The sequence below is a fragment of the Sapajus apella genome, unplaced genomic scaffold (genome assembly GCF_009761245.1).
Source record: "Sapajus apella isolate SASKATOON/1434 unplaced genomic scaffold, GSC_monkey_1.0 scaffold180, whole genome shotgun sequence".
Taxonomy (NCBI): domain Eukaryota; kingdom Metazoa; phylum Chordata; class Mammalia; order Primates; family Cebidae; genus Sapajus; species Sapajus apella.
The window spans coordinates 320,188-345,821 of record NW_022437120.1 but is presented as its reverse complement, the minus strand read 5'-3'; the positions used below and the strand labels follow the sequence as shown (position 1 = coordinate 345,821).

At 50.5% G+C, this 25,634-nt stretch overlaps 1 protein-coding gene across 1 annotated transcript in view; it reads left to right on the top strand.

Annotated features, from left to right (window-relative positions):
* The first annotated feature begins 23,277 nt into the window (after positions 1-23,277).
* The window catches only part of GATA4 (GATA binding protein 4), a 56,480-nt gene continuing 54,123 nt past the window's right edge, over positions 23,278-25,634 (top strand). The window contains 1 exon segment of the mRNA XM_032268355.1: positions 23,278-23,381. The gene's annotated coding sequence lies outside the window, so the exon portion shown is untranslated.

Below are 25,634 nucleotides of genomic sequence, written 5' to 3'. Positions count from 1 at the left end.
GGCCAAGGATCACAGTAGGTGTTTCAGCGAAATGGTCACTATGTTCCCCAGGTTAGGCTGCTGGCATCTCAATATCCCCCTGCGGAGAGACCCCCGCACCCCATACCCCAGCCTGCAAAGCACAAATCCAATGCCTTCCTCTGCGGCCGGGTTTGGAGCGACATTGAAGGGCATGGGTGGACCCCAGGCTCGCAGGGTTCGTGACCCCGAAAACCGAGCCCAGGGAATCTCCAGCTCCGTTCCGTGCGAAGAACCTTCGGGTGTTAGTCTCAGGCCCTGGGCCGCGCGGGATGCGGAGGCAGAGATTTCTCGCCACTTGGAGACAGGGCTTGTCCGGGAGTGACTGGATTCCCAGGCCTCGGCACACTGAGGTTCCTCCGGGGAAACCACTGTCTTCAGCACTTCTCGACCTGCGACCCGAACCCAACAAATTCCCAGCACTCGTACCCCTCGGTCTCACAAAAACTCCTGGCAGACCCTTCCAGGACCACGCCTAGCTCAACTTGGGGCCGAACCCCAGATCGAGGACCCGCGCGGGGTGCGACGCTCGCGGTGGTCGAAGGGGTCGGTCCCTGTTGGGAATGGCTGCTGCTATTTCTGTAGATGCTGATATATAATTTCTCCCTCCTCCACCCCACCCGCTGTTCTTAACGATTTTCTTTATTCGTTTACTATTGTCTTGTTAACGTTTCTCATCTTCCCCTTGCCTTTTTTCTTTCTCGTTCTCTCTGTCCCTTCTCCTTAATTCTGTTGCAAAGATTCCTTTTTTTTTTTTTTTCCTTAATTAAAATCTCCCCGCTTACTTGTTCTTTGTCCAGAACGTCGGTTCTTCTTCCCTCCTTTCCTGCGGGTCTTCTTTCCCGCTGTTCTTGGGCAGACCCGGCTGATTTAGGGACTACGGGTTTTCCCAGACATACTCTGAGCTTTCAGATTTGGTCCTCCGCGTCTGACTGGGTCTTTTCTCACCCTGACCTGAGGTCTTGCCCCTCATAATAAATTCATTTTTATTCATTCTGATGTCTGGTTTGCACACAGAAGTTACTCGATAAGGATGTTTTATTTGATGAATCAGAAAGCTTCTTGTCTGTGAATTATTTTAATTTCTGGATATTAACCTGCACAGTAGCGATTTTATTTGCCTTTAAATTTTTACCTCTAAATAATGGCACACTAAAAATAATTTCCCAAGCACTAGGTAGTGTCTGACAAGATTGATTCACTCAAAAACGTGATGCAGAATTTCTTAAATGTAGAATCTTTTAAAACGGAGTCAGATGATTTCTTCTGCCACGTCGTTTATTTGTAGCTTTCCACTAACTAAAAGTTTAACAGGAAACTGATATGGTAGAAATAGATAACTTTTCCTTGCTCACTAGCTAAGATTTTATTTGCTTTCTGTTAGATCACAGTAGTTCTATCATAATAATGATAGAACAATTAGTCTTTCCTTGTAGATAAATAATGATTTCGACTGCTTATTTGTTTTATGTAGAATTTGTTGTTAGATCATCCATGAGAATTTTATTTCACAGAATAATGCCCATAGATAGTAAATGCTTTTCATTTCCAACAAAACAGAGACAGGATTTTGCTCATAAGAAGCTTTCTCCCCTTCAAGAAACTTAAAGAAAATTTTAACTCCTAAAAAAAATTCTGGGCCCTGGGCGTGGCTCACGCCTGTAATCCTAGCACTTTGGGAGGCCGAGGCAGGCAGATCACCTGAGGTCAGGAGTTCAAGACCAGCCTGGCCAACATGGTGAAAGATCCTAAAAATACAAAAAATTAGCTAGTTGTGGTGGCTCAAGCCTGTAATCTCACCAATAGGGAGGCTGAGGCAGCAGAATGGCTTGAACATGGGAGGCAGAGGTTGCAGTGAGCTGAGATCGTACCATTGCACCCCAGCTTGGGTGACAGAGAGAGATTGTCACACAGAAAAAACAATTCTAACAAAATTTTTCTTAAAGAAACAAAATTATAACAGGTAAAACTTGACCATGAGCAATTCAGAAGGAAGGTGTGAAAGTCAGCTGCGCCTCTTCTGCAATGATTGCAGGAAAAAAAAAAAAATTAGGAAAGTTACTATCCTACCGGTCAGAAGTAGCAGTCCCCGTTTGTGCAAAAACACCCCTTGGTGGTGGTGATGCGGGGAGGGGTGTGGTCCAATAGTCCTCACTTAAAGGTTGACACAGAATCTAACAGTTACCCTCTTAGAACTACTTCCGAGAATTCAGTAGGTAGTAGCTAGTTTCCACAACGGGGACCTGCTTTGTTAAATGCTATGGGTGCGGGGACAAGACTTTGGGTTCAGAGAAAGTTCTGGGAGATGGAAACAGCCTCGGAGCACCGGCGTTTCTCTACGGCTCTCTGGTCTCTCTTACCCTCTAGGTTTCCCCAGCTTTCCCGCTGGGTTGCTTTGGAAAGCTCTTGGTGTGGTGGCCACTGGGGTTTGCTCCAGCTGAGATAATGGAGGGGCTCGCTATCTAATCTGGACAGCAGCAGGAACAATCCATTAGACCTCGGCATTTATCCGAGGCTGGGGAGGACGGAGTGACTGGGCTGGCGTGCTCCACCCGGCCCTGGGAGGCGCATAGCTGGCCCATAGGTGGCGGGAGGATTAATTAAACAGAGACTTTTGTGCGAAATCAAAACTCACCACTGGTATTATGCTTGCTGATGCCGGTCAATTGTAATTCTACCCATTGTGAGTGTTAGGAAGAAACAGAATCCCTTTGGGTTGGGGGGATCTTTTTTTTTTCTTTTAAGAAGCTTAACGTGCTTTTTACATTGTCTCATTCAAACTCACCCATCAAGGGGCGCGGTTCGATTCCAACTTTCACCAGTATTCCTTGAGACTAGGGAGACTAAATCCGTCCGCCCATTCTTTCATTCATTCATTCAGCAAACATTTACCGAGCTTTCCTCTGCGCCAGGCATTATGCCTTGTACTGACAGGTTAAATTATTTGCCCAAGATGAGGACTAAGCCGGCGACTGGGGCGGGACCCTAAATCAACTATTTCAGTCCCGTGACTGCTCAATTCTTTCCCCCAAGACACACAAATCAGAGACGTTTGGCGTTGGAAGGGCCCCAAGGGTTATCTAGTCCAGCCTTCCATTCAGGGCAGGAATCCCTTCCCACAATGCCCGCGGCCAGGCCCCTACCTGTCCTCTCCACCAGCTCAGGAAACTGCAGCTCCCCGGTGGGCTTCCCATTTGAAAGTGGCGGGTGAACCGGAAAGAATTTCCTTGGGAGAAAACGGTCTTAGTCTGCCCACGCCTAGAGAAAGGATTCCACTGCCCAAGGGCAACCCACGTCCTCAGGCTTCACTGGCCAGCCGCGGCTCCCACCAGCTTTCCCCTGGAGATGGAGCTCCCTGCGTTGCTGGATACTAAACCCCCTGAAACTTTAAGACGCTGCGGGCCTTAGTCAACCTGACCTTCCTCCGTTGCTATGGTGGATATTTGCTGCCAGGTGAGAGAAAACTCTACAGGCAGTAGCCAAAGAATTGCCGGAGCCTGGATTCCAGTTCCCACACAACCACCTACAAGCTGGGTGACCTTGAGCCAATTATTTCACTTCTATTTCTAGCATAGTCTAAAAATAAGATGCGGGAATGTGCTTCTCAAAAGTTGAAGATGACATCTTTTTCAAAGATAAAATTTCTCCCTGTAGTCTCTGCTCACAAAAGCCGACTTCTGAACCATAAACTCATTACAAAGAATGTTCTGGAAACTTTTGGGGTTTGATGAGATCCTAAATGTACATTGTCCTAGGTCCGTGTAAGAGTTTAGACTCCAGCATTAGCATGATGTGATTCAATTCCATCTCTGCTACTCACTGGCTGTGTTTTCTTGGTCCAATTAATTCACATTTCTGTGTTTCAGTTTCTTATAATTTAAAATCCTTATAAACCTTGGAGGACAGACAGAATGCCCTAACCCCTGAGATGATCATGTGTTCAGCTGGACACTAATGTTTCCCTTGTTTTTGTTTGGCTTTGTGTGTTTTGTTTCTTAACCTATTACTTCAAAACTCTTCAGAAATTAATAAGAGGTAGAAATTTATCTGACAGACTGATAAATATATTTTTTATTTAGCTTACCAACATTGACTGCTGCTGGTGGTGGTTGTGGAAACTATGGGTGCAATCTTTCTGAAAAGCAATTTGGCAATAGACATACAAAATCCAAAAAGCGATCATATTATTTGACCCACTTTTTCTGATAATAGAAATTTACCCTCAGGAAATAATCAGAGGTTTACAAGAGGCTTTACTTAAAAAAATTTACGTTTGACAAGGATGCACCAAACATTATTCATTGAGGTAAAAAATAGAAAATAACTCTAAACAAGAAGAGTTTACTTACATGAACTATACTAAATCATTACACGATCATTAAATTATGTTTTCCTAAGATATTCAATGACATGAAAAGTCTCGATGTGTAAAAAATAAAAAGTAGATTGTGAAACACTTCTACCACAATCGAGAAAGAGAAGACTAATATTTCCAATTATTTCTGCCTAATGTGGCTAAAGATGGATTTGGTTTTCCCTGTTATACTTTTCTGTATTTCCAAATGGACTGTGACAAACTCGTGTTTATTTGAAAGCAGAAAAAAGAAATATTTTGAGAGAGGTGGGGAAGACTGGCCAGATCCAAGACGTGCCAGGATTCATCCAGCTTCCTAAGACGTTTATGACTGTTGCGCTTTCATAGCAAAGCATTTGTTCCAGAGAATTCAGTTTCAGGGTTCCCAACTCAATGGACTCAAAACTCCGAGAACAGGCTTGGACTCCTGATTGGAGCCTAGAGATGTTGACAGTTGGTGGGAGTGATTTTTCCATGAGGAAGAGATTCCCCTTCCCCATTTAGAAAATGTCTTCAGGTCCAAACTGTCTCAGAATTTCACTTGCAACCTTGAGTGTTTCTGAAATTGAAAATAATCGTCTAAGTTCTTGTAACTTTCCTCTCTTCCACGACTCCCTTTTCCGGCAGGAGTCTGTGGTGGGATATGAGGCCAGGTGCACGGGGCCAGCTGCAAATAGAAGCTGATTATTCAGACCCCAGGGAGGAGAAAAGGAGGAGACTTGATGGGGAGGAAAGTCTAAGACCTTTGGTGGTGGCCAAGAAGCCAGGTGTTCAGAAAGGAAGGCCGCAGAGAGCCACAGCGAAGGACAGGAATGCAGACCAAAGGAATACGAAGACAGCTCTTAACAAATGTCAGGTGCTGGATTTGAAGCTGAAATAGTTTGCTCTCGTAGAGAAATACATAGCAGATCACAGAGGCTATGGTTGCCTTCCTCCTACTTTACAAGCAGGGCGTGGGATGGGGCTAGAGGAGAGTGGCCACAAAAGGAAGCAGAAATGAAATCCCACCATACACTTAGGAGACCTTCAGAAGATCTCGTACTGGGGTTTTTTTTTTCTTAATGGAGCACATCTCAGTCAACAGAAGATAAAAGTAACATCGAGGTAAAGACCAATTTCACTTTGTTAATTAGCAAATAAACATTTAACAAATAAATTGCATTCTGAATACGGTATGAAATACAAACTTAAACTACTATTTAATAATGGTATTTTCTTTCTCTAAGTTCCACAATTTAAAAAAAAACTTTGAGGTTGGTCTTTATTGGTTGGGTGGGTGGGTGGTTGTTGATAATGGAGTATGAGCAGAATTTTTGCAAACCACAGAATTTTCTGTAGACTGGAGGCAGCTCTCCCTAAGCTCATGTCTCCCCCTTCATCTACGAGGCAAGCAGGGCCCAGACAGGCACCATAGCCCTCTTCATGTCATTTTCCAGCCCCCACACTGTACAAGCAGAGTGGTAGGAACTTTCTAGAAGATTGATTCTTGCAGGGTTGAGTTCCAGACACCTTTGTTGACTTAATTCCCTACAAACAAAATCCTCAGCTGCAGTTGTCTTATCTGCCCCTTTTCTAGGAATGGGATCAACTCCAAAGCCTGAGCAGACTTCTTTGTTCTCGATGTGGAGAAGACAAAGCCAGGGGTGTGAGCAGCCATGAGGACAGAGCTGGGAGGGAACAGATTTCCCTTGTATTTGAAAAATCCTTCGTTCTCTGCCAGCTAGGAGTTCTGGGGTTGGTGGGTCAGTGTGTCATTGAGTGCTTTTCTTATCACTGTACCATTTAGGAGTCCTAGAAATGGCTCCTCAGGCAGGTGTTTATTAGGCGTCCATAGACCACCCTCCATCCCCCGTCCCAGAGAAGTAACCCAGGTGCTTCATCTTTGTACAATTTTGTAATAATTTCCACTGAGGGCAGTCAAGCAGTCCTCCTCTCAGCCCTGCTACGAATTTCTTCATCAAGCAGCGCTCTGTGCCCTCATCTGTAAGTTGGGGGCAATGAATAATATTTGTGGTTTAGCAAAGTGCTGTCATATACGTCACATTTGAACCTCACAGCAACCCTCTGGGGTAATCAGTGTATTATTAGAGAATTTCCCCCATTTTTATAGATGAGAAAATTGAGACTCAGAGATATGGTAAAGCCAAAGGTCACAGTACTAATAAGTAACAGAATTAAACTCAAAATGCCTTGCTCTTACTACCGAGTGCTGCCTCCCTCAGCCTCCAAAGAAATGCCGCGGATTCGTGAGATTACCTACGTGTACTGATATGTAAAGGCTCTGACAGGGTTACTGTGATTCCGAACTCATCCGAAAACCAAAGGGTGACAGAGCTACAAGGCTCCTAGAGCTGATCGAGCCCTGCCCCCGTGTCATTTTGCAGGTGTGGCCCAATGAGGTGAAGTGATCTGCCTGCCAAAGGTCACTCCATGAGTTCGTGGAAAATGACCAATGCTATTTTTAAAAATTAGTTAAAAGTACCTTCTACCAAGCCCACTTTTATGGCTTATTTTAAGCGGGTTAATAAGTATAGCAGGCACAGCTTAAACTGAGTAAATGCTGACACCAGCTTATAGATTTGGCAGATAAGTAGCAATAAGGAATTATTCATCTCTCATTTATCATCCAGCCTCTCCAAGGTGCAAGTTATAAAGTGAAGCAAATAGCAGTTCCAGAGCCCCACACACACGTGAGACTAAAACAGCGAAAACAAATTGGTTTTCAAAGCTACACGTTCATAATGCGTCTATGCCTGAGGTCTCCTGAAATGTGAAAAAGAATAGTTTTGGGGAAAATTATTTGCATTTCACAAATAGGCACATTTCTTATGCAGAGCTCTGTATTTGATCTTCAGGCATATTTCATTATTAATTCATTCTTTTGAGTATGTGTTGCGTGCCTACTCTGTGAAGATCGCTGTAGGAGATTATACAGTTATTAAATGATATTCCAGCCATCAAGACATTTTTAAACTTAATGAGGTGACAGAATAAACTGCACACACACACACACACACACACACACACACACACACACACACACTTGAATCTCAACCCCATAAATCTTTGTGTGGGGACTTTACATGATGCCCAGAGTCAGTGAGTGTCAGGGGAATGTGTGCATGGGTACAGGAGGGAATGGGAAGATTGCCTGGTATGACTGGAGGAGCCACATCTAGGAGCACATTGAGGAGGTGGTCTTGCCTCAACCTTCTCCCCAGTGACATATCTTTAGCATGTGAGTAGCATTAGGAAAATTCACAGGCAGAGAATAACACAAAGAATTGATGGCCCCGATTAAGAACCTAATCTCCAAATCTCCTGAAGCACAAACTGGTGGAGAGATGGATGAGGGCCCAATGGGGGCAATAGCAGTTATAATATTTGTAATGTTTGCAGAAAATGAATAAAATCAACAGATGACTTATTTGGGAGGTGAGGGCTAATGAATTCCCATGTGTTATTCAGAAAGGTCGGTTTACCTCATATTTTTATCGCTCCCAGTCTTCCAGAGGTGGACCTAGACCCAAAGTTCAATGTCGATAACAAAGCAGCAACAAATCCAATAAGTGACTTTGCTCTTAGCTGCCCAGACAAGAAGTGGTGAGACGCCTTCTGGAGCCTCACATGGGTCAATTCACTCCCTCCCCAGGGAGGCGGCCTGTTTCTTCAGACCAGTAACCACTCATTTCTGGCATCCATAAAATTGAAGCATGTTCCAGTGTAAAAAGATGTGGGAAGACATTTACTCAAAATCCTTTACTTGGGATATTGAGAAACTGAGGCTCAGCAAATTCAAGTGACTTATACTAGAATGACCATATAATTTATGTGAAATTGCAGGTAAATGTGTATAGTACTGATGATTACCCAAACTGCAGCATGCACAGGGCCTTCAGTCATCCAGGACATTGGATCACCCCAATAAACAATGAGAATCAGAACAAGGACCCACCCATTATGCCCCCACATACTTGGCTACCTTTTTTTCTTTATTTTGAAGACTGAGTCCACAAGACCATTGGGAAGAGAGTCAGTCTATAGAAGTAATATGTGCCTTGTGCCCATCTAGGCTTGTGTCACCTCCAGTCTAAGTAGGGCATGCGATGACTGTGGCTTTGAATGTCTATGACCTCCCTTTACCTCATCCTCAAGCCCCCACTCACCCCCACCCCTGGCTGGGCCAGGGTCACTGTTTCCAGCGCCCGCAAAGGGCGTGGGCAGCAGCTCTAACCAGGTTGCCAGACTTCTAGGCTCTGTCCCAGAGCCCAGGGCTGCCTTATCTCTGATCCTCTCACCCTAGTGATTGCATCAGGGTGAGGGAAGTTTGGCCTTGGGATTCAATGTATGCAGGGGAGATATCAGTTCCTATAGCAGCATGTTGAAATGGAAGAACAGAGTATGGCCAGGGTCCCAGGGAACCTTGTCCTGGCTGTGCCGCTGCTTAGGCGTGTGGCTCTGTAGTCCTTCCTGGGTACTAACTGCCTCTTCTGCAAAATGAGTGGATTGGACCAGAATCCCTGAGGTCCCTTGCAACTCCAGGGCTCCACATCAGCATCACAGAGAGGCTGTCTCAGGACTAATAAATGGGCCAAAGGTACCTGGGGCCATAATCACCCACCAATGGAGGACGAAGGTACTGATGAGGTGTCACGTGGCATCTTCCACACGTGAGCCTCTGTGTTTGCACACAGTGGAAGAGACCACGGTGCCTGCATCTCAGCCACAGCCCTGACACCAATCTCCAGTCATCAAGGACGGAGATTTACACTGTATTAGGACAAAGTGGACTCTCCACTTTCTAAAATTCAATTCACCAAACTTTAAAAAAAAAGTCTACTATATATTAGAAGCTGGAAATTACAAAGATGTCAAATACAAGATTTCTGCCTTCAAAAAGACTAAAAGTTGGGGGAGAGAGGTATATGGGTAGGCAGATGTGTAGAGAGATTAAACTAAAATACAATATGGTAAAGGCTATAAAACCAGAAGGGGAAAGAGACTGATTCTGGAATAAGGATGGAAGTTAAATATATATATATATATATATACACTTTTTTTTTTTTTTTTAAAGGCTGACCAGGTGTGGTGGCTCTGGCTCAGGCCTGCAATTCCAGCACTTTCAGAGGCCAAGGTGGGAGGGCGGTGGGAGGGTCACTCCAGCCAGGAGTTCCAGACCAGCCTGGTCAATATAGCAAGACCCCATCTTTACAAAAACAAACAAACAAAATGGCCAGGTGAGATGGTGCGCACCTGTACTCCTCCCTACTCCAGAGGCCAAGGTGGGAGGATCGCTTGAGCCCAGGAATTTGAGGCTCCAGTGTACTATGATCCCACTACTGCACTCCAACCTGCATGAAAGAGAAACACCCTGTCTCTCTCTTAAAAAAAAAAAAAAAAAAAAAAAAAAAAAAAAAGGTTATGTAAGAAGATACCCTGCACGGTACCAATGTCTTGCCCAGAGGAGCAGTTTTTGAGTTTTCAACTCAACCTACCTATTTGAATTTAAGTCTTGGCTCCACCGCCTATCAAGCTGGGCAAGTTGCTTAATAGTTTGTGCCTTAGTTTCCTCATCTGTAAAATGGAGGAAACAGAGTGATTGTGGGGATGAGTGAGTATGTGGATAATCAATCCATGCAGCATACTTGGCACTGTGCCTTGTCATATAGCAATGCCCTGTGTTACTCAATAAATGTTTGCCTAGTCAATGGATCCCAGTTTTCATCTGCAATCCAAGCCTTTTACTTTGCATATTCAAATGGGCCTCACATTTTGATTTCCTCACTGAACATATTCATTATCAATGGCTAAGATTGAGCTCAGACTTGGGGACCTGGTGTTCCCACCTTTTATTGGAGATAGGGCCTCACTCTGTTGCCCAGGCTGGAGTGCAGTGGTGCCATCATGGCTCACTGCAGCCTTGACCTCTCAGTCTCAGGTGATCTTCCCACTTCAGTCGCCCTGCTAGCTGGGACTACGGGCACGTGACATCACACCAGCTATGTTTTTGTATTTTTATTAGAGATGGAGTTTCTCCATGTTGTCTGGATTTGGGGAGCTTAAAGTCACAAAACGTTGGGATAGGAAGGAACCTAGGAGACAGATTAGTACAGTCTCTTCATTTTATGGACAGGAAACTAAGGCTTAGAAAGTTAGGCGACTCACCTGTGGGCATGGTGCTCCTCTGGTGGCAGTGGTGGGATTAGAACCCAGGAATCCTGACTCCCAGACCAAGGATCTCCCTCCAGCCTCAACTGGACCCAGATCCTCAAGGCCTAAGCTTTGCTCTGCAATGACACTCAGGTCACAGCAACCTGGGGTCCCTCCCTCCTTTTCCTGCGGCGCCCCAGATTAGAGACTACCTATTTCCCATTTCTTAGGGCACCTCTAAGGAAGAATTTAGGACCTTTCCCTGGCCAGGGCTAGCTCTCAACTCAAGAAAGGAAGAAAAAAAAAAACAAAAACCACTCCATACCATAAAATGCTCCATATTGTTTCCAGCGTTGACTTTCTCCTTTAATTCTCATTCATGGAGAGTGCTTTGCAGGTGATCTGTTCAGGATCCCCACCTTTGTGTCAGCAACAGAGAAGGTGGCCCCAGGGGCTCTTCGTAGAAAGGGCGGGTGACAGGTGAGGCAGGCAGGAGCTCGCTTCTTCCCCAAAGTCGAGGGAAGAAAGATGAGGCAACAACCCGAGGTCGGAAGGTGGAACTGGGGGAAACTGAGCCCAGAGTGGAGAGTGAACCCATCACACCTTTTCAAGCACAGCCACGACAGTGCGTTCACTGTGATAAAAGGGCACTTGCACCGTGAGAAAATTAGAAATATGCAAAAACAGCACTCAAGACCTAGCCGTCCTTACACCCAGATGTACTTACGTTGATTTCTCTACCTATCTTATCCATCTCTATAGAATGCGAAGGAACCCTAATAGAATGTTGACGGGGTCCTGAATTTCTCCTCCTGTGCACGGCATGAGTAATTCCCGTGAAACTTTGTTCACGCGGATCTGGATTGAATTCGTTCCTTCGGCGCGCGGCACCTGCGCTGGGGCTGGAACCCCCTCCTGGGGGCGCGTGGCCTCTGCGCCTCCCTCCGCCGCGGGTGGGAGCTGAGGGCGTGGGGTGCGGGGCCGCCCCGCCAGGAGTCTGGGAGGCCAGGAGGGGGGAGCCGGCGCCGGGACCCACGCGAGGGCGCGGACAGGCGCGGGGCGGGAAGCGAGGCGGCCGAGGGGAGGAAGCTGGGCCGGCGCAGCGGGCGCCAGGCCGGGCAGAGGCGGGGGCGGCCGGCCGGGGGCTGACCCCGAGCGCCGCCGAGTCTGCGCTGCCCGCCGCCGCGCGCTCGCCTCCCGCCGCCTGGGGTTCCGCCGCGGCCGTCAGCGCGCACCTCATCAATAAGGCCTGCCAGGCGCGGGCCCCGCCGCCATCCATCACCCCGGCTGCACCCCGGCCGCGCACCCGGGCTTCTGCGAGCGCCTGCGGGGCCTCTGCGCCGGGCGGGCCGGGCCCGCGTTCACCCGGGAGCCGGGCCTAACACACTCGCGCGGATCGCAGGCAGCGTTTCTCCACCCGGCAACAAACATGTTGCTTTATTCCGCTCTTAATCCCAGTGACTGTCAACGATGTGGCCTTCATTTGTTCCTAAAGAGCTGTAAGGAAGCTCAGAAATGATTCGGCACCCTGGGCGCGGTGGCGCACGTTTGTAATCCCAGCACTTTGTGAGGCCGAGGGGGCAGGATCGCTTGAGCCCTGCAGTTCGAGACCAGCCAGGGCAGCATGGCGAAACCCCATCTCTACAAAAACAGAAAATTAGCCGGGCGTGGTGTCACGCCCACCTGTTGCCCTGCTGGGGAGGCTGAGGTGGGAGGATCTCCTGAGCCTGAAGAGGTAGAGGCTGCAGTGAGCTGAGATCGCAGCACTGAACTCCGGGAAAGAAAGAGAGAAAGAGAGAGAGAATAAAAGAAAGAAAGAAGGAAGGAGAGGAAAGAGAGGAGAAAGAAGGGGAGAAAGAAGAGAAAGAGAAACCCTTCCCCCACTCCCAGCCCTTATGCCCTCCACAGCGTTGTCGCTCCGCAGGACCAGGATCAATATGCATCCAATGTGTGAAAAGGGCGAAGTCATAGGTTCTGCCTGTGGTGTCAGTGCATCAACGACACAGAGTCCGCAGGTGTGTGTGTGTGTGTGTGTGTGTGTGTGTGTGTGTGTGTGTTGAGATCCAGAAAGGGTAGCAGGTAAAAGAGCGGGAGAAACACGGCCACATTAAAAGTAATGCGTTCTTTGAATTATTTTAGGTCCTCTCCCAACTGCCCTCTCCCCCAAGGAGGTGCTGTGGTTCCCCTTCCTGCTTGCCTCTTTGCCAGTGCTCGCTGCTCCTCCTGTCTGCAGGACGCTTTTGCTCTCTGGTTTGCAGGTAGAAACTTGTGTTCATCCTTGTATCTACGAGTTTGCTTGGTGCCTGACACATAGTACACATTCAATGCATGCTTGCTTTGTGAATTGTAGCTCTTGCGAGGGAATTCAGATAATCCTGGATCAGAGGGCATGGAGGCTGAGAGAACTCACGGATCAGGTGTTCAGTCTCATTTCATAAGAGAGAGACCCAGCATTGCCCCATTGAACCATTGCCTGGTTCGCTGAGGCCTTCCTCAGTAAGGTCAGAGCTGGCTCGGCCCTGAGGGATCCCCTTCTTTTCTCCCGCAGAACACTGTCCTGCCACCAGCTCTCCTAGCCATGGACTGCATCCTTGTCACTTCTTTCCTTTGTCACCTTTTGGTTCCTCTGCAAGCTCTGCCAGGGTGGGGGACAGAGAAGATCGAGGAAGCCAAACTGTCTGCTGTGTTCCTAAGAGGAAACGATGTCTTGTGGGGGGTTGTTTGTTTTTATTCATGGTTGTTTTCTTAGTGTTGGTGGTGTTGGATTTTAAATTCAAATTCAAAGGATGAAATTAAAATCAGTGACCAGTGGGTGTCTGCCAATCTCACATCCATTTTTCTTCCATCATCACAGAGGTTTGACTGGAGTTAGAAACAATGATATTATCAAGAACTCTGGGAATAAGTAGAAACAATCTCTCTCTCTCTCTCACACACACACACACACCTCTCTCCTCGCTCTCTCACACACCTCTCTCTCTCCTCTCCCTCTCTCACACCCACACCTCTCACACACCTCTCTCTCCTCTCTCTCTCTCACACACATGCACACACACACACACATGCACACACACACACCTCTCTCTCCTCTCCCTCTCACACACACACACACACCTCTCTCTCTCACACACACACATGCACACACACACACACACATGCACACACACACACACACACACAGCCCCCTCACTTTTATTGAAGAGCAAAGGTAGCAAAGACATCCTGTGGCCGGGGCAGTCAGTGGCATTGGGCACTCATGTGATATCCACTAGACTATGACTGCTGTAAGTACAAGCCTGGAGTGTGGTTTCATCTGGTGCAGAGCGCTTGCATCTTGCTGCCTTGCACCCCGATGGTAGCCCATCCATGTGAACATCATGACCTGCACCTGAGCATAATGGAAATTGACTTAAGAATCAGAGCCAGAGCAATGGGTTCTGCAGAACAGTATCATCTTGCACAGAAAAGGCCATGTCTCACTGAGTCTTACCCCTTAGCCCATTCAGAAATACAGTCCTACTCTCAAGGGGCTGAAGCGTTTCTCCTTTAAGGCCAGTTCTTGGCTTTCACTTGCCTCATGGGACCAGCTGGACCAAACCCAGTCCCCAAAGACTGACTGGCTCTCCCTGCTTCCTATCGCCCTCTCCGAGGGTGGTTCAAAGGGACTTAGCGATCCCTAAGCTTCTGCTGTTTGACTTCAAGACTCTCAGGATTTGAGAGCAGGATAACCCTCACTCTGACATCACGCTTCCTGCAGCCTGCCAAGAAACTGAGTACATGTGTGCTTGTGTGTTTGCATCCAGTGCTCAAGATAGGCACTGGAGCTGTCCCCAGGGTGGAGTACTGTGGCCCTTCCTGTGGACCTAGGATGAGCAATAGGGAGGGCCAACCCTGAAACATGATCCTTTAAAAAGAAATGCAAGTCTTTCTTTTGTATACAAATCAGGCTTCTAAAGTATTTTAGGTGGGAGTCAAACGTGTACCAGGGATTCCGAGTGGCACTAAAGACAGGATGGGGCTGGAGAGAACAGGAGCTGAAGAGGCTCATCCTGCCCACCTGTGCTCTTGTTCACTCTGCCTTTTTAAAAGCCAGATTTCTTGAAGTGCAACCTACATATAGTAAATTCACTCCTTTTAGTGTATGGTTTTCTGAGTCTTGACAAACACACAAGTCGTGACCTCGCAAGATATGAGAATAGTGCCAGTGCCCCTCTGCATTCCTTCCTCCCCCTCTGTCATCAGCTCTTCCCCCTCCCCAGCCCCTGGCAGCCCCTGACCTGTTTTCAGCCCCTGTTGTTCTGTCTTCTTAAGAATGTCATAGAACATGGATTTTGTAAACAATCTTTTGAGTGTTCTTTCACTTAGCTGAATGTGTTCGAGATTCATTAGTGTTATTGGGTGTGTTTGATGTTCATTCCTTTTCATTACTGAGTAGTATTCCATTGCATGCATGTACCTCAGTTTACCTATTCCTTGCTTAAGGATCATTTGGGTGGTTTCCCTTTTGGGGCAATTATGAATAAAGCTGTAGGTTTTGAAGATACCAACACTATTATTTTATAATTTAAAACACACCTTATATTTAGCTCTTCCTGTCCTGAAGCTCTTTGCAAATACTATAGCTGTTGGGCCACGTTCAAAGACCGGGCTCCCTGACGTCATGGTCCCTGACAAAAAGCGGCGTTTGGAGGCGCCTCCGCAAGTGGTGTGTGGAAAGAGAGGTAGAATTCCGAGCTTTGGAAGGGCAGTAAAGACAAAGTGCTCCCAGGGTGATTGGGAAACGGAGGTGGCGAATCAGTCTTTTATTTACTCTACCTGCTCTGAGCTCAGCAGCCCCTAAGCCCACCCACTTGCTCAGGGAGAGTGTGGGCCTCTGGAACTGGGCATCTGCCGAGACTTCCCGGGGGAGGGGTGGAGTCTGCCCCTCACTGTGGGAGGCTTCCCAGGGAGACGGTGTGAAATTGAGAGGGAGAAGGAGACGAGGTCGGGGTAGCTCAGCACCGACCCTGCCAGTGCGGGGAGGGGATGCTGGGCCACTCACCTAGCTGCGGAGGGCTCCATTTCACTGAATCCCCTTGTGCCTTGGACTTTCTCTCTTCACTTCCTTGCCCTTTGACAATTTGCTGTTCATTAGCACCTCTACCGAAGACCGGGGGCAGCACCAGAATTCCCACCTTAACCGGAGAGCCCCTGTCCTTCTGCAAACACTCGCACAGGATGAATGTGGGAGACAAGTGGAAGCCGGCCACAAAGAAATGGAGTGGGAGGGTCGTCTTTAAAATTCACTCCGTTCTGCTGGGCGCAGTGGCTCACGCTTGTAATCCCAGGATTTTGGGAGGCCGAGGAGGGTGGATTACTAGGTCAGGAGTTCGAGACCAGCCTGGCCAATATGGTGAAACCCCATCTCTACTAAAAAAACTAAAAAATAAAAAAAATTAGCTGGGCGTGGTAGTGCGCACCGGTAGTTCCAGCGGTTGGGGAGGCTGAGGCAGGAGAATTGCTTGAACCCGGGAGGCGGAGGTTGAGCCGGGACCACACTACTGCACTCCAGCCTGAGCGACAAAGCAAGACTCCGTCTCAAAAAAAGAAAAAAAAAAAAAAAAGAAAAAAATCACTCCGTTCAGAATACAGTGAACAGCCTTTTGACAGAAGAAGGGCCATCTAGTTATCCCAAGCCCCTTGCCTCCCTATCCTGTGGCTGTTGTTAGAAGAAACCGGTGATTTCTAACAATAGGAGCCTCCTTAGGTCGGTGTTTGGAGGGGAGCAGCGCTCTCAGTGGCCACCTGCTGTGCTTGGGGTGGGAGGGGTGGTCGTGGAGGCCACTTTCCTGTCCACCGACAGGGAAGCCTGGCCTGTCTGAAGGGGTCCTCGCCTGAGCCGAGGACGGCGGGACCTCCGGCCCCAGCACAGCCCCCGTTTCCGAGGACCCCGTGTCCCCGCGCCTGCGGGCGAGAGGCTGTTTTCCCACTTGGGCTTCGCGCTTCCTTGACACTTTCCTGTCTTTAGCTTGCCGCGCCAGGTCGCGGCGCCTGCCTGGGCGTCTTCTCCAACTCCGGGTCACCTCGGGGCGAGGGCAAGGGTGCCGGGCGGGTGGGGCTTTCCAATCACCACGGTGGGGGTGGGGGAGCTTTGTGGAAACGGGCGGAGCTGGCTCAGGGAACGCCAGATCTCTAGGGCACCCACCAGTCCCCTGATGTGCGCATGGAGGTCTTGGGCCTGGCTGCGTTCCAGCCGCGGGTGTCCCCACCATCAGCACTGACCTCCAGGGGAGCTGGGCGAGGGGAGCCCTGGACTCTGCGTTTATCTCGTCCCTGTCGGGTTCTCTGTCCTCCCACCCAGACCCGGCCCTTTCTGGCCTCCTTCCTCTCCGAGGAGGTCCCGGGCTCTGTTTCCTAGCCAAGTCTCTCGACTCGCAGCTTGTCTTCTTTCCCAGGATCTGTGGTCTCTCTCCTTTCTCTGTCTCTGGACTCTCTGCCCATCCATTCCCTGCTTGGGTTTTTCTATAACACTTCATCATTCAACACTCCATATTTGACTTATTTATTTTCCGTTTTTCTCTTATAGCATGTAAGTGCCTTAAGATAGAATTCTTCTCTATTTTGTTCCTTGCCTGTAGTGTTCCTGGCACAGAGTAGGTGCTCAGTAAATGTGAAATGAATGAATGAGTGGGTGAATGAATGCATGCATGAGTGAATGAATCTCCATCTCTCCCTCTCCGTTGCTGGCCACTCTTTTCTCTCTGCCCTGGTCTCTGCCTGCCTTCCTCTGTCTCCCCCCGTTTTCTCTCCCCCTTCTTGCTTCTCCTCCTCCACTCTTCACCCTGCATTTTTGTCTCTATCCTACTGACTTGGTCCCTCCATCTATCCAGGATTTACGGGTTGGTTCCCTGTCCCTCGGAAAGGGTGCACCTGGCTGCTGGTCAGGCTTCACCCCCAGAGCGCTGCGGCCTCCCTCACCAATCTAACAGCCTAAGCATCTAGCCAGGTTCCCAGCTCAACCTCCCACATCCTTTCTGTCACAAGGAAGTCCCTTCTTCCTGCAGCCCCCAGGACCTGGGGACCCCAGGGTGTCCTTAGGAGCAGCCTAGATTTAGGCTGTTGGTTTGTAGGCAGTAGCAGCTCCACTGGCGGGTGAAGCCACGGGGGATTCGTGCCATCCAGGGTGGGCACACCCTCCACTCCTGGCCAGCGTTCTACTCTGAGAAAAGGCAATCCTGCACCCTGTGCACCCAGTCCCTTGAGGAGAATGTTTCATTCTTTATCTCCCAGCAACTCTGATGGATGCTATTAGCAGCCTTTTTAAAATTTCCCAACATTTATTGTGCACCTACTGTAATCCTTGTTCTGGGCAGACCAGGATTTTGGTCACTGCCTTCACAGAGTATACCTTTTGGGATGTGTAGAGGGGAGGCGAGTGTGTGTGTGTGTGTGTGTGTGTGTGTGTGTGTGTGTGTGGATAGCCAACCCCAGATAAATTACCTCATAACTTCAGAGGGCATAGACGAATGAATAAAGTGCAAGATCATTTTCCTAGTCCAAGGATGTTAACCATGCCCTTGCTCTGGGTCAGAGCAAACAGCACTGCAACTTCAGAAGTCTCCAACTGGGGAGTAGTGAGGCCCCACCTGGGAAAGAATTGGGGCCTATGTCACCAAGAGGGATCCCAGAGGAGGCAGTCCCTGAAGGAAAGGGCCCCTTACAGACTCAAAGAGCCTGCAGTCTGGGAACAAGACCCCCTAGGGCCTGGGTGGTGAGTGGCCTGAGCAGTAGGTGTTGGCCACTCTTTTGGGCTGCTGTTGTCCCCAGGTCCTTGGATGAGGAGGGAGAGAGGGAGCCAGGTTGGCAGCAGGAGAAGTAGCATACTTGGAGGCACTGGTGTGGGCACTGTCTCTAGCGCTGGTGCCCCTCAACCTGCTGGAGCCCCTGCCTAGACTTGCAGGCACCGGGAGCAGGCTTCAGTCCTGGCCTCAGCTACCCTGGACCTGAAGAGGCCCTCCCTATTCGAAAAGTCTCTGGCATCTGTCTTGAACTCAGCAAAAATGTTAAGAGATTCCTTTTCACTTGTTTTCCCCTTCCTGTGGGCTCTTAGATTATGAGATAAAAACTTTTTTTTTTTTTTTGAGACGGAGTTTCGCTCTTGTTGCCCAGGCTGGAGTGCAATGGCGCAATCTCGGCTCACCACAACCTCTGCCTCCCGGGTTCAGGCAATTCTCCTGCCTCAGCCTCCTGAGTAGCTGGGACTACAGGCACGTGCCACCATGCCCAGATAATTTTTTGTAGTTTTAGTAGAGACGGGGTTTCACCATGTTGACCAGGATGGTCTTGATCTCTTGACCTCGTGATCCACCCGCCTCGGCCTCCCAAAGTGCTGGGATTACAGGCTTGAGCCACCGCGCCCGGCAAGATATAAACTTTTTAAACATTGATTTTATTTTTTAAATGTCAACCATCTCATTAAAGGAAACTTAGAAAAATTCTTAAAAGACAGTTTTTAAAAAAGAGTTTTTCATGATAGAAAGCCAATATTAAATAGAATGGAAAAAAATAACTAAGATTTAGGGTTGCCGGTTCTAGGCCTGCAGTTTCGCCCTTGCTTTGCCACCTCGGACAAATGCCTTAACCTCTCTGAGCCTCCGTGTGCTGGTTTGTAAGGTGAGGGCGATAACACCTTCTCTCCCTCCTTCTTGCTAATGATTTTGTTGTTCCCTAGAGAAAAAAGAGATTTGAAAGTGTTGTGTAATCTGGAAATGACTATAAAATATGAGGGGGTGTGCCACAAACTCTGGGCCACAGGGCTGGAAGCGCCCGGAAGCACTTGCAGAAGTCTGAAGGGAGAGCATGTATTCGCTTTGCAACTCAGAGTAGTAATTTCGAAAGCAAGACCATTAACAAGCGCTGCTCCTTCCTCTCCCGTCATCTGTAACCGGGTGCAGAGCACGGTTCCCGGGGAAACAGGGCGGGGGGCTCTACGTCCACCCCTCATCCCCAAGAATTCTGAGTGTCCGAGGCACGGACCTTCGGACGTGAAGGAAGGTAGGTCTACGTGGCCTTGCAGCTGAATTCGTTCACTACTTTTCCTTCAGCAGGGACGCGTCCCGCTCTGCACCCTAGTTCTCGGCGCCGCGCCCGCGGCGGCTCGTTCAGGGCACCGCGGACCGCGAAGATGAGGACCTAGAGCCGCCCAGGGAAGGAGACTCGCAGACGGGCGCCCAGACCCGGCGCGGGAAGCCAGGGCCGCGTAGGGGCCGACCCGGCATTCGTTCGGTGCGGGTCACCTTGAAGGTCCGCCTGGAACTCTCGCAGACAGGTCCGCAGAGGCGCGTCCATATCTTGGAGGAATTCGTTCCATAGAACGAGGGTTGACTTCTGTTGTCCCCGCTCTGGGGATTTCTGGTTTTCGATTATAAGACTCTGGGAACCTTGGTGGCTCCAATTTTTTTCAGATGTTGCTTTCGTTGCGGTGCAGCGGCCAAGATCATGGTCTCAGACGTTGCACTTGGTTTAAAGCAAACTCGGACACATCCCACCAAAAAGTCGCAGGAACTCGACACTAGGAAACCATCAATGGTTTCACTGCAAGTTCCGGCATCCACTGTTTATTTTTATTTTGAGGGAAACCAGAGTTTAGATTCCTCTGTACATGATGCACAGCCTACAATTTGCTTCTTCTAGGGTTTGGACCAGCTCAAGTCCCACAATCCTTAACGGGATAGGGTGATGTAATTTACTCTTGTCTTGGAGATTTTTTTTTTAAAGAGTACAGTACAGCTAAGTAATTCTTATTTGTCTAAAATCTGATGATCTGACGCTGGGTCATTAGACCCAGGCTTTTGGGAGGGGGGGAAGAAAAGGTGGTCAAAGACGTTCACAGTTAAATTCTTTTCCTAGACTATGGGAAAGGAAAGCCCAGAGAGGACGTGAATAGGGATTGGGCCACTCTACCCAGGCCAGCCCAGGCATATTTTCCTTAAAAATAGCCCAGAGGCCGGACCTCAGAGCCTCCACCCGCAGCCCCCCTTCCCAGCGGCCTCGGGATTGAGAGAAAAGCCTGGGAACCGAGAGAGGCAGCCGATAAACCTCCTCCAGCCGGCAGGCCAGCGAGGCCTTGAAATGCTCCCCGCTCCTGGCAACGTGCAGCCAACCTGCCGGCTCCCGCTTGGCCTAAGGGAGGGAGGGGGGGAGCAAAGGAGGAAAGGAGGGTAAAGGAAACAGCCTCAAAAGAGCAGGCCGCTTGCCAACCCCTGGTCTGTCCTTGAGCGGAGACCTTGGGGAGAAAGTTGGGGCGCTGCACCTAGAGGAAGAAGCCTCAGGAAACAAAATTTTCTGTCCCAGGCGCCTTCCAGAGACAGTGAATATTCCTGGGTCAGGGAAGCCCAGGTTTCAGCCCACTAGGAGTGCCAGCGGAAGGTGTGGGTAAAGGGCCGGGGTGGTGGGAGGTGGTAGGGGTGGTGGCCCGGGGCTGGCAGAAGCGGGGGAGCAGGGAATCTGGGGTTCCTCGCCAGCAAGCACCCAGCAAAAGCAGGCGATTCCGCCCAGCGGTGTGGCATCAGCCACCGACAACACAGCCTGTTATAGCTCCACCAGTGTACAGAGGAGGGGATTGAAGTTTAGGGAGGGCGAGGATGACGAGGGTGAAGGCTCGCAGTAAGACCCCGCACCTCCCGCTGTGGCCCAGCCCGCACTGCTCGGAGAAGCCCGCGTCGAGAGCGGCCGGTGTCCTTGGGTGTCGGGAGGACGCTCAGATGGCGCCCCGTCAGACACTAAGCCCAAGCCCCTGGCTTGTTGCTAAGAAAATTCACTGCCTGGCCCCTCAGACTCAGCTGTTTTCGCCCTTTGATGGTCGCGCGCGGGTGGTAGCTCTGGGACTGGGAACTCGGCAGCGCTGGAGCCAAAGATTTCCTCAGAGAAAGCAGAGGCCAGGGCAGCTTCCCACTCGCCCAGGCCCAGACTTCCCACTCTCCAGAAAGGCCTTGCAGGCCCCTGCCGCAGGCCTTGGCTTCGAGCCTCTCTCGCTCACCCCCACGAGGATGAGAGCGGGTTTCAAATCCGGAGCAAGGGTCTGCTTCCTTCTCCTAGGCGTCCGAAGGATCGCAGATTGGAGTGCTCCGGGGACCGCTTTTCCCCAGCGCCGGCCTCCGAGATCCCCAAGACCCCTTCAGCCTTAAGTTCCCACGTCTCGGGACCGTGACGCCAGCTCTACTAAGGAGCAGGCTAGAAGTTGGGGGAAGTCGGAGAAGAAACCCTAAATGGACGGCCCCAGCTTCCGGGGCGCAGGCCGGTCGGGGTCTCGAGGGAAGGCTGCAGTGCGTCCAGCCTGCGCGCAGGCCTTTCGCCGCTGGGCGCCCACGCGGCCTCAGTTTCCTCTCCGCTGTTTGGGCTCCGGTGAGCCTCCGCACCTCTCATTCAGAGAAGAGAATTCCCCGCGCAGCTGCGCTGGTTTCTTCCTCTGGGATTTTCCTGAGAATCCCCGGGAGTTGGCCACGATCCCACCGGGAGTTTCCTTCTACCCAGCTTCGAGTCCCGGCCTTGTCCTTAGAGCCCGGGTTGCCTTCACTCAGGCCGGGAATCCACGACTGATTTCCAGCTGCGGAAGCTGGTGGCGTCCCTAGTCTGCTTTCGAAGCAACACGGGTTTCGTGCAGGGTGGTATCCCGACCCCTCCCCCATCCCTCTAATCTGGTTTGAGAAGCCTCTGCTGGAGAGAAAAACGCGGTCGAAAAAAAAAAGTTTAACCGAAAGCCTGGGAGCCACCCGCCGGCTGTTATCTGGGGCTGAAGGCTGCGGTAATCGATGGGTTATTTTTACGCGGTAATAGGGCCCTGTGATTGCTCTATTAACCTTTAGACCTGTCGGAGGGACTCTCCGGTTGGCAGCCCCGCTGCGCAGGGGCCTCCAGGCCCTGACGCCGACTCTCAACTCAGGCCTGACACATTCCCCTCCCCCATTCCGGAGAGGGGACTGCAGCCCCTGGAGAACCCCCTTCACGGAGGAGCGCCCCCGGACCGCCGGGCTCCCCGGCCCTTGCTATGTCCCTTGGATTGGTGCAGCGGCCGCCGCAGGCTGCAGAAAAAACGGAGAAAGATTAAAAGACAGGAGGCCACCGGAGATGAGAAGCGTCCCCAGGAAGGGATGCACACTTTGCGTAAACACATAAACAGAGGGCTGACCCTCGGCTCCCGATCATCTCCCTGGGCTTTTGGGAAGGCAAAAGGGAGGCTTCGGTCTCTGCGCACAGATTTAAGGAGGCAGTCTGGGTGTCTCCTGAACCTCCCCGGAGTCCGGTGCTGGGTGGATCCCCATTACCCCTGCCCAGAAACTTGCGTCCTGCCCCGGGTACCCCGGGTGACCCAGTACCCCACACGAGATCGGGAGTTGAGCCCAAGAGGTCACCTTCCCCTCTGCTAGCCCCGCCCCTCGCCCACCGCGCGGAATGAGGACCACTGGAAGCGGGGCGGGGAGGGGGAAAAGGAACTCGTTAATAAAGCTGACCCTGGGCACCACAGCGAACCCAATCGACCCCTGGCTGGGCTGCGGGTGAAGCCTCGAGCCCTGGCGGTAACACTTTGGCGTTTTCCGCGGAGACCCCAGCGCCTGGACTTTGCCTGGTGGGGGAGCTTTCCGCACGGTCCCGCAGCCGGGCGCCCAACAGAGGTGCAGCCGGTGCTGCGCTCCCCCGCCCCGCCCTTGCACGTGACTCCCACAGGCCAGTCAGCGCCCGCGGGCCGACGCGCTGGGCCGTGGACCCGAGCTGCGAGCTGGGTACTCAGAGGCTGCCGGCCCAGAGGCCGCGAGAGGCTTCGTCGCCCCTGCAGCTCCGGGGGCGCCCAGGGGAGCGCGCGCGGAAGCTCCCGGCCGGGCAGGTAGGGCTTTTTTCTTTCTTCGCTCTTTCCCGCGGTCCCCCAATCTCGGAGCTCCTCAACTCTTGCCAGTCTGGAGGTAGAGAAGTAGCCAGAGGGAGGAAAAGAGAGATCCACTACCCACTTCCTCGAAATTGGCCAACCCCTGCTCTGTTTTTGACTTTGCCTTACCACCGTCTTTAAGTCAAAGTAAGATCTGGGGGCAAAACACAGAGGAATGTTGGAAGCGCCTTTGGATTCTTTCCTTGTGAACTTGAACGCTTTCAGTCCCTGCCCCCGGGTGCACATTCTCCAGCCCTTGTTTGCACATCGCAAGCCGGGGCCTGGGTGGTGATGGTGGCCGTGTGAAGTTGCCGAGACCGACGGACCCGGGAGAGGCCGCACGGCCGCTCCGCTCGTACAAGTAGGGAAGTAGACAGGGGCGTGTCGCCCACCAGGGACTCCGGGGACGCCGGGCGGCGGTGCCAGGCAGCGCCGTAGGGCCTAGGGGGGCCCAGGAGGTGCTCCGAGGCGCAGGGCGGCTGCTGAGCTGCTGGACTGTTGATGGCCTTTCTGGCCAGCCTCCTCGCCCTCGGGGCTGGGGTCCAGGGACTGAATGCCCTTCTGGAAGCTCACCACCCCACCCACCCGCGTTGCTTCTGCCTGAAACTGGCCGAGGGCCCGAACCTGGACCGGAGCCGCGACTTCCCTCCGCCGGTGACGGCGCTGCCCGGATCCGCGGCGTTCTGTAGCTCGGCTTTGGGCTCAGGAGTCACTGTGGGTAGAAGGGAATGCCGGGGTGGTGGACTGCCACCAGGTTGAGGAAAGGAGGGGCCTTTTGGTTGGGGAAGAGAGTGGTGAGGGACCCGCGGCCAGTGGAAGCCATGGGGCAGCGCGGCCCTCACCGGAGAGGTCGGGGAAGCGCCTCGGGCAAGTGTTTCCTGTGTTCCCAGAAAAGGAAGGCACGGACAGCAGGTTTCAGGCTTTTAAAGAAGTACTGGGGTGAGGAGGTAACGCTCCGCACAAGTGTCTCTCTCCTCCCTGGCTGCGGCCCGCTTGGTTGTGCCGGCTAGCGTGTGACCGTCCTCCTTGCTGCAGGCGGAGAGCCGAGGCTTGAGCCCAGGCTGGCGAAGAGTGTCCTGGAAAGGGACGGGGACATTTGGGGGCTTGCAATTCTCCCATTCTCAAAAATAGATCGGAAGAGGGCTGTTGGTTGATTCTTGAAAGGAGAGCGCATTTCCTGTGAGCCTGCGAATTTGGGGTGAACTGGGGTGAGTGATCAGAAGGTGAGCGAACACTCCCAGATTCCAGCAGTCTCAGGAGCTGCTGGGCTTTCTCCACCGGATGCAGGATCCAGGATCAATTTCAGCCACACGGCGTTTTGCAAAAGTAGCTAATTTCTTGTTTTTCCAGAAAGGTATGGAGGGGTATTTTCTCCACCTTCTACTGTTCTAGTAATCCAACTAAAGCCATGTATCAGCCATTTGAAAAGGCAGCGAATGTGATAAATACAAATATTAGATTTGTAACATTTTTGGTATTTACATTTCAAAGTCTGGAAGTTGCTACCTGTATGTATACTGGAAGTTGGATTACAAAACTCTGAATCTCCTTTCTTTTCCATAGTTATGAGAGAAAAAAAATTATATTATCTTGGAGAACTACAGGAGTAGTTTTTTACAGAAAATACAATGAAATAGATCAGCGACTTGATTTAAAAATTAAATACTGGATCTTTTATTAAGGCAAACCTATAGTTCTTTAACTTTATTTTCAAAAGGAAAAGTTGGTGACCTCAGGTCAATTTTTTTGTTTTTCCTGACTATTCTCTAACCAAACTTGCTGGAGTGAACTATTCGCCAAACCAATGGTTTATTGCATATTTTGAAAGCAAATAAGCTTTTAGGAGTTACCATGTGACTATGTAATACAATACAATACCCTTAATTCCATTATGATTACCAGTGATGTTGCAAAAATGGTGAAAAGCACTATGTAGTGTGTATTAAAGATTCCATTTCCAGATTTTTACAATAACAAAGATGACCATTTATTTATTTATTTATTTATTTTTTTTTTTGAGACGGAGTTTCGCTCTTGTTACCCAGGCTGGAGCGCAATGGCGCGATCTCGGCTCACCGCAACCTCCGTCTCCTGGGTTCAGGCAATTCTCCTGCCTCAGCCTCCTGAGTAGCTGGGATTACAGGCACGCACCACCATGCCCAGCTAATTTTTTGTATTTTTAGTAGAGACATGGTGAAACCCCGTCTCTACTAA